At 37.4% G+C, this 9672-nt stretch overlaps 1 long non-coding RNA gene across 2 annotated transcripts; it reads left to right on the forward strand.

Moving 5' to 3' along the window:
* Positions 1-79: 79 nt before the first annotated feature.
* LOC150048866 (uncharacterized) lies at positions 80-9275 on the forward strand. 2 transcript variants are annotated; one of them, XR_016539113.1, is made up of 4 exons: positions 80-221; positions 2690-2876; positions 3610-3848; positions 8994-9275. It is a non-coding gene; the product is annotated as an uncharacterized LOC150048866 (long non-coding RNA). The 2 variants fall into 2 exon arrangements; XR_016539112.1 differs by lacking the exons at positions 3610-3848; positions 8994-9275 and adding an exon at positions 3184-3275.
* Positions 9276-9672: the final 397 nt, after the last annotated feature.

The raw sequence follows: 9672 nt of genomic DNA on the forward strand, positions 1-9672 counted from the left end.
AGGGTGGATAGGAAGAAGGGAGAACAGAAGGGGCCAGGGTCCCGATGTTAACTGATCAGCTTCCTCCAATGAGGCCCACCTCCTAAAGATTCACTATGCCCCATTACTGGGACAGGCAGAAGACAGAACCTGGAGCACAGAGCCTTCAGGAGATCCACACCATAATATTATGCTCATATGTACCTTCGTTCTTTTGGGGAAAAAAGAAGCATGCAAACCAGGTATGGTGGCTCACGCCAATACTCTAGCTACTCAGGAGGCTGATATCTGAGGATCAAGATTCAAAGCCACCCTGGGCACAAAAGCCCATAAGACTCTTATCTCCAATTAACCACAAGAAAACCAGAAGTGGTACTGTGGCTCAGGGGGTAGGGTGGTAGCCTTGAGCTGAAGAGTTCAGGGACAACGCCCAGGCCCAGAGTTCAAACCCCATAACAGATATATAGATATATATAAAAAAAAAAAGCATGCAGAATTTCCCAATGGTACTTTCCATGGGTTTTGTGATTTCTAGAAAATGACTAAACTGAAACAAGTTGCCTGTTTATCAATTTTGCTTTCTGATTATAGGGTATTTAATTCTCAATGTATTTATATCCCTAACCAGACCACAAGGGTTAAGAGGTCTTGACATGGATCCATTAATAGCCCCAACAAACCAGTATGGCACCAGGCTCAAAGTAAGATACAACAAACACTCAATAAACTCTTCCCATTGGGTTAATAACAAACTCGCTGGTTGCAGAGAAAAATAAAATATTTTCAATGATGTCTTAAATAATTAAAAACATTTTCAACTTATATTTTACTTAATTGAAATGAAAAATGATATATTTTAATTTGAAGCATCTATAATGACACATGTGATCTATAATGACACATATGATCTCTTTGTACTTCTTTCTTCTCCTTTTTGGTTTTCTTTCTTTTTATTTTTATTTTTGCCAATTCTGGGTCTTGAACTCAGGTCCTGAGCACTGTTCTTGGACTTTCCTCAAGGTTAGCACTCTACTACTTGAGCCACAGCACCACTTCTGGCTTTTTCTATGTATGTGGTAGCAAGGAATCAAACCTGGGTCTTCATGTATGCTAGGCAAGCACTCTACCACTAGGCCAAACTCCCAGCCCATTGTTTTATTTCTTATCTCCACTCCCCCACCCCATGTCACTTAAAATTCAGAGTAAAAAAATCTCTAGGAACAATGACTAAGTAAATCAAAGTCAAATCTATATTGACTCTCATAGTAGAGAAAGTAGTCAGCTACTGAGAATCCCAAAATAGATTTGTCTTATGGGAAAATCACCGTCATGCTTTCTGCTCCCATAGACCATAGTCTAATGTGCCTCTAGCATTCCTTAGTGTTTATCACTATTTTAGACTTGACAAAGCATTTTTTTAAAAAAAAGAATAGAAAAGCAGGTGTCTTTCCTACCTTCTGACTCCTACTTCCCATGAATTCTGTTTATTATAGCTGGCCTTTGAACAACTCCAAGATTAAAACCTCAATGAAAAGTTAATGAAGAGTTTAGAAGGAGTAACTGATGACCAGTCCATTTTGCATCTGGGGATACAGGAAAGGGAAGAATCTTGTAAGTTCTACTGATCTTCCTATTTGTTAATGGTTAGCAGATTGCTATTTTCAATTGAGATTAAAATGTGTGCTTTGTCTCTGGGGTCTTAGGTGATAGCAATTTTTTCTGTTCACTCTTCTTCTCTTTGTTTATTCACAAAGACCAGAACTTTATAATGAATAGCATGTGATGAGTTTGCTATTTCTATTCAGAGTCACTGCCTACTAAGAGTGACTGTTTGACTTTATATATATTATATAATATTTATATATTTCATAATATATGACATATATTTGTATATACATTCTATTAGTCTATATATGCTATTATAGTATGTGTTAGTTTTGCAAATGTCTTCCATTGAGAAGGATGCTAACCACTTGCTATAGAAAATTTGGAGTAATTGCTCCATTATTCTAAAAACCAATAGAATTCCCAGGTGGATTTCCATGCTCTTCTAGTTTCAAAACCACACCCTCTAAACATACCTCCACATGACTGACACAGCAGTATCATAAGTTTAAAAGGTTAAATTATGTATGTGCCCAACACTGTCTATAGCACATCATTAATTCTTAAAAAGATTGCTGCTAGAATTATAACAATTATCATTATTAATGTCATTATTTCTACTGCTACTAACATTATTCAAAGATTCTGAGTATTGAAACCTAATATCCAGGGCTGAGAAATATCTAGGATGTTAAAAGTATAAGTACAAAATTAAATTCCCTGTACCAATGACAGAAGGTTAAAAAAAATACAAGAGTCTACCAAGTCAATAAACACACTAGTTAAACAAAGAATAAATGAATGAATTTAAATAACAATTCTCAAAAGTGCATCATCAGGCATAGAATTTCACCTCCTAAATCTAATTTTTATGCACTACTTTGATGTTCCTGCCCATAAACAGGAAATGTTGGAGACAGAAAAACTGGTAACTAAGCTATTGTAAAAGCAAGCTACTCTTAAGTTTCTATAACAGAAGGACTAATGTTTTGTTATTTTGCGGGGGAGGTAGTTGTGTTTGTGTGCATACATGTGAGCACGTATGCATGTGTATAGTAGGACTTAAACTCAGGACCTTTCACTCTCACTTGGCTTTTCCATTCAGGGCCTAGTGCATTAGCACCTGAGCCTCACCTACGCTTCCAAAGGGACTTGTGCTTATTTGTGGTGCAAATCAAAATCCATACTCCAGTTTCACAGTGGACATATCTCCAGCTGAGTTTACAGTACAGGAAAATCCAAGAGGACTAAAGTCCACCCTCTGCAATCTACTAAATACTTGGAAAACCTGTGTGAGTTTCCTTCTCTTAAAAGTTTCCAACTCATAATCTATATTCCACAGATACTCAATGTGCTTTGTGTCTGTTGCTCACAATATTCTTTTCATCAAGCATAGTCAGGTCCTGGGTGGGGTCTGTCATACTCACAGAAGTCTGTCATGTTCACAGTAAGCTTAAAGTTCACTGTCATCATAGGGACCAGAACAAGATGGACTGCAGTAAGAACTTGACCCTGAGGTGCCTACCCTAGGAAGTAAGACTGTCTTCCCTGCTGCAACCTGAACCCAATGGAATTCCCCTTTCACCTCCCCTATGCTAGCCATTGAAGCTGAAACAGAGCCACCTGGACCTCTGAGACTGGGATCGGGTCAGAGCTGGCTGTATGGTGGAAATTTCAGAGGAGAGCATCCAGGGTAGGCCATAAGTCCTCCAGGTAGCTTTCTACACTGTGAGGTTTCTACCCCAAATCCTCAGGAATTTCTTATGAGGGCTTCTAATCATATTTCTCCTACACAAAGATGCCCTTCATTTTCTTTGTCTTTTCTTAAAATTCTCAAAGAACCTTTCTAAGCCTTTTTGCTCTCTCTTGTGCTTCTCAAAATATGAACAATAGAAGCTTTGAGGAGAGATCTAGAACACGGTGAGAATGGGCCCAGATGAGAGATGACTTCCTGCTCTACATCTGTCTGTCAGCCAACCCTTACCCTCCCCTAATGGTGTTATTATATGCCCCATTCTTTTTCAGGAGTTCCTCTTCTCCAGGGGGCCTGAGAAAGAAGATATCCTACACTGCTCTGGTCAAGCAATGGGACTGAATCCATGCTAGATTTCATTTTCCCTGCTGTAGAATGAAAAAGAGGAAAGTCATAGCCTTGAAATCAAAAGTGGATTTATTCATGACTGCATTCATTCAATGAATACTATTAAAATCTGTACTAGGAAGGAGGGATTCAGGAGAGAACACAGCCCCAAATCCCTTCACTTGTAAGTGGCATCACCATCGCTTGCTGGGAAAGCAAGTAAACAATAATAACCCAAATAAAATATGTAGTCAAAGGAAAAACTATAAAGAAAAGATATAGCAAGAAAGGGAGAAGGAAGGAAAATGAGGTTTCAGAAACATATCTGGTGGAGAAGTTGATGCTTCAGGGAAAATCTGAAGGCCTCTTGTATAGGCCAAGCAAGGTCAAGAACAAGCAGAAAAAGCCAATGTGGCTGAAGCTCAGGAAATGAGAAAGTAGTAGGGAAGGGATTCAAACAATTATGTGAGGGACTGGACAAAGCTCTGTATACCATTGAAAGTACATATACTTCTATTCTGCGTCTGCCTTAAGTGGCTGTTGCTTCAAAACAATCATAGACTCTCTGGAGTGCACAGCCATAAGTATTCATTTCCCTACTTCAACACGTGTGCACAGAACAAATACATGGTCAAGCCAAAGTCAAGGAATGGAACAGTACACTCCATTTCTCAAGGATGAAAGGGAGATTGAGGATCATTGAATAGACAGCCACTAATAGTGCTGAACCTAATATGTCTTTCATTTAATATCATCAATTCTAGTGGGTGAGTTGAAATAGGAGAGTAAGACAGCCAGGGTAAAATAGGGGAGGGCATGGAGAAGTTATTTCATTATTCATTGTGAAATACCATGGTGACATAGATAAGGTTAATAGCAGAGAAGTTAGTGAGAGGTAGTAATTTCTGAAAATATTTTGAAACAAAAATCAAAGGATTTTCTAGTGGATTGAGCATGAAACCTGACCCAAACTTTCTGAGTTATCAGTTTTGAGATAGAAGTTATAGAGGCAAATTGGAAGAAAGAAAAATATGAGCCTGCTTTAAAGACAGGGACTCTGAGATGTGTGGTTGACCTCCATGTAGAGACACCAAAAAGACAGTTAGATGTCAGGTTAAAGTTCATGAGACGTGTCTGGATTGGAAACCTAAATTTTAGTGTCATCAGTAAGTAGATGGTAAATTAATTTTCTATTGCGGAATAACAAATGGCCACAAAGTATGAGCAGCTTAGAGTGACCCCCACTGATTGCCTCACAGCTAAGAGATTATAGTCCAACACATTATGATTGATTTCTTCATTTGAGTTTCATTGGCCAACACCCAAATGTTAGCTGGATCCACCAGAGACTTTATAGTCTCAATCATTGATTTCTGACTAAGTTCAGTTCCATGCAACTAATAGAATGAAGATCACATTTTTTGCTGGCTTTGGTCAGGAGTCCCTCTCGACTCATAGAATCCCCAAGTTTCTCAATGTGTACTCTTCTCTATGGCAAGGTTATTTTGTTTGCTTCTTCAAGGTCAGGAAGGATTTCTTTCTTATAGAATCTTTCACTCTAGGAAGAATTCACTCCCTCTCTGAAGAGCTAGTTTAGCCAACTAGGTCAAGCAAATCAAGAATAACCACACTCATACCCATTTTTATGAACTCCAGGTTAGCTGATCAATGACCTAATCACAGAAACAATATCTCATCATAATTATATTACACCCACTATCAAAAGGGAGTTAAATAGATGCTGGGAATCTTGATCTCATCTCAAAATCCAGAATACTATATGATAGATACCCAAATCTTTGCGATTCAATGAGATCATAAAGTTCTATATAGACAGAATAGAAGTACCATGAAATGAGTACTTGCAATAAGGTAGAGCAGGGCCAAGGGGAGAGGGTTGAAGAATGAAAGGGGAGTGGGGGAGAATGCAGACAAAAGTTCATTGTTATAGGAAGACGGTAGGTTAAGAGTGCTTGAAGATGAGGAAGTCATGACACATAACTGCTTTATTAGATCGCAAAATAATTTAATCCACTGCCTAAAATTAAGCTCAGAATAGGGAGGGTTGAGAGCGATGAGTGAAAATGCTGAAATTGATCACTATGTACTGCATTCATAAACTGCTTCAAGGAATGGCAGATCCTTTGTGCAACTACATGAAGATAACAGAAAGTATTTTTTTAAGAAAAGAAAATTTGTTTCTTCCTATAGAGCCTTAAAAGCTGTCATAGCCCCATCATTTTGCTGTCCCAGTTCTCCCGTCTTCCTAGTTTCAATAATTGCCTAAATTCTTGCTTCTTCTTATAATTAGAGAAGGCTTCTTTTACTTACATCTTGCAAACACCAATGGATTCATCCACTGGTGAGTCTCATTTATAGTAATGTTTGAAGACGAGGACGACTGGGATGTAAATAAATGATTTATTGGGCATTTGTGCCCAAAATTCTGAAATAAGATTTATCTGCATTGCAGAACAAATCCTGTCTAAATGATCCTGCTGGTGTATACTTCCTAGAAAGATAAAAAGAGTTTGAAATATAGCAACACAGCCGAGTAGCATTTTAAAGTTGCTGCTTCTGAATCACTGAGAACTCGTGTCCTTTTTTTCCTGTTGTTCCTTCTATTATTTTGTTTTCTCTCAGGAAAAGGTAAAGATAGGGTCATCATCTCATCCCCAAAATGCATATAGTATAATAAGAAAAGCATTAATTTTAGTAAGAGGCAAATTTGGGCTTAAATTGTGACACCTTAATTTATGCACTATGCAAATATGAACTGATTAACCAACTTTTTATATATCTCCTTTTGGCTCACGTGTCAAACAGTATTACCTTACTTCCAAGGGCTTTTGTTTGGTTTGGTTTGGTTTGGTTTGGTTGGTTGTGGGGCTTCAACTCTGGGCTTGGGCCCTTCAGGTCAAGGCTACTGGATACCACACTACCCCTGGAGCCACAGCACCACTTCTGGTTTTCTAGTAGTTAATTGGAGATAAGAATCTCATGGTCTTTAGTGCCCAGGCTGGCTTCGAACCTCGATCCTCAGATCTCAGCCTCCCCAGTAGCTAGGATTACAGACGTGAGCCACCACACCCGTCACATCCTAGGTTTTTGAAAGGATTAAACAAGAAAATGAATATAAATACTGTAGAATTTTTTACTAGAATGGTGACTATTGCCACAGCTAGCTGTGTGTTTAAAAGAGAACTAGGAAGATAAGTTCCCTGTGTCTCAGTATTGTGAAATACACACAGAGCAGAAGCCTTAATGGGGGAAAAAAAAAAAAAAACTAGGATGAAGTAGCAACTTAGCTTGCTCACATCCTCTGCCCTAGTGGTGATTTGCTACTCTCCTCCAAACTTCACTTTGGATTGGACAGATTGCTAACCAAGAGGGGAAAACAATTTCTATCGAATTGAACTGTCCTATAAGAGTGCACAAAAAGCAATGAGGTAAGACTCAAGTTGAGAGAAAGGTAAAGCAAACTAGGACAATGAAAAACCTTTCCTTTTATAAAAGCGAATTCCGAATGATCACACATTGTACCTTTGTTCCAGTTACCAGTTTCCCTTGGGGCATTACTGCTGAACATCATTTAAGATATATATATATATATCATATATATATATATATATATAGCATGGTATCTGCTTCTTAAATAGGTTTTACTACACAACTATATAATATAAAAATTGAACATATCTATTTGAATTGTGCAAACATCTTTCCCAGGGTTACTGCTAATATAACTCTTTCTTTGAGTGCATTTAAAATGATTCCTTACATTGCCTTTTGCATTTAACAATTAAGATTGGTGTCAAATCTACCTGTTAATTGAAAAATAAATCTCACAGTCCTACCAGAGAAATGAATCAGGTATATTCATCAGTATATTGTTGATTTTACATTCCTGCATTCCAAGTATTATCTTCCCCTTAAGAGGAAAAAAAAAGGATAAATCAAATGTTCTCTTTCTGAATTTCTCTTACTCACCAACGATTCAAATAAATTGGTTGCTCTGGTTACAAAAGACAAAGTATAAATAGCAATGAAAGTCACCCTATCATTTTCCTTGAATAAAGATACTCATTTCCCAAATTTCATGTCAGATGACTCATAAACATCACAAGCAACAGAAAGGCCAAGGGTTTAGGGAAAATACAATTACACTTATTTTGGACTAATGATGATTCCTAGTTATCATAGTCCAGCCTTCAACCAACTTCCACCTTAGTGAAAGTCATAATATTGACATGACAGAATAAAACAATAGCACAAAAATCAAGCAGAGATTTTTTTATGATAAAAACATGCAAAATGGTCCAACATCAAGTTCCGTAATACTACTAGCTAATCAGAAGGCTGAGACCTGAGGATAACAACTGAAGCTACCCCCGAAGGAAAGTCTTTTAGACTTTTATCTCAAATTAACTACAAAAAAGAAGCTGGAATTAGGGCTGTGGTTCTAGTGATAGAGCATTACCCTTGAACAAAAGAAGCGCTGGGCAGTGCCTAGCCCCTGACTTCAATCTCCAGGACCCACACAGACAAAAAACCCAAAAGTACACTGAAACAAATGATTGAAACTAATGGTGGATTCCTACCTTCAAATTGATTCCTATCCCTTCAAATGATTCCTATCCTCTACTTCCCATTAGAAGTTGTAAAGGCTTGGGGAAGAAAGAAATGTAAATAAGTATTAGGTCATTTTTTCAAACCATTTTATAATGGTTTCTACATATAAGATTCAACAAGTAAATATAATAGTCCAGATGACTGGGTTTGAGAATCATCAATTGTATCTATCATTTGGCCAGCTGACCTAATATGAGTTCGTCACACAAATTACTAATTTAATATATTCAGGGGAACTCAAAGACCTTGGTGAAAAAGCTAATTGTATTTACTGAGCAATGACTAAATTAATGCAAAAAAGTGGGTGAACCATTTTGGAGATTAGGAAAGTGTTGCTTGTACTTAGCCATTGAGTCCCAATATTTGCATATGTATGTATGTCACATATATATGTATATATACAATATATATACATATATATTTTCACTTCTTTTTCACATTCCTTCCTCTACACCTTAGACTTCTGTATATCATCTCACTTTGTGTCTCTCTTCTCCCTCTATTGTGAAATGTCAGTAATCTCACAGGTGTTATAAAGAGATCAAAGCACTCATTCATTTCCATCTCTTACAATTTAGAGTTAAGGATACCTACGCTATTGTTTCATCACATTTCCTGAGAATTACTTAACATGTAATGATTCACTAGGTCCACTCTTGTAAACATGTCTTTCAACTACGTTTCCTTTGAATCAAAGTCAGAAATGGATCCCAGTTGTCCAGCAAGGATTCTCAAGACCCCAAACCAACCAGAAGCCTACTGAAGGAATGAAGAACAGGGAATGGATAAGGAAAATTATTAAATGCCAAGAAATAAAACCATCTTCATACAAAGCAAAATCTAAGTACCACAAACTGATAAGGTAGGGTCGAAGGCTGCTTCCTGAAGAGATGCCAAAGAGGAAAACTGATTATGAAGATAGAAGAAGCTGCCTCCAGCCAGGAAAAGAGTGGTGGCTCTGAGGAACAGCAGAGAGGTCATTTAGAAAGGAAGTTAAGATGGTAAAAAAAAAAAAAAAAAAAAAAAAACTACCTGGGCCTCCGTTCCAAATGCTGGAGTTAGTCTTGGATCAATTATTATAAACTGTTTGCTTCTGACCATTCGTTGATGTCACTTTGAGTCTGAAGTTAATTCATCTTTATCATGAAGAAGACAAAAAAATTTACTCCATATAATTGCTCAATTGAAAGCAGTAATATAAGAAAACTCAGTGGTGAGAAACAAAGAAATCACCAGTTACAAAGCCAAATTAGGAGTGTTCATTGGAGAGCTGTAGGTCCTGGTGGATTCTTGTCTCAAACACCAGCAGCGATGAATGCAGTTAGCACAAAGCTTACTATAGGCCAAAAGCACACAAGGTATAAAAGTGTGATACA

The sequence above is a fragment of the Megascapheus bottae genome, chromosome 21 (genome assembly GCF_031878675.1).
Source record: "Megascapheus bottae isolate mThoBot1 chromosome 21, mThoBot2.hap1, whole genome shotgun sequence".
NCBI lineage: Eukaryota > Metazoa > Chordata > Mammalia > Rodentia > Geomyidae > Megascapheus > Megascapheus bottae.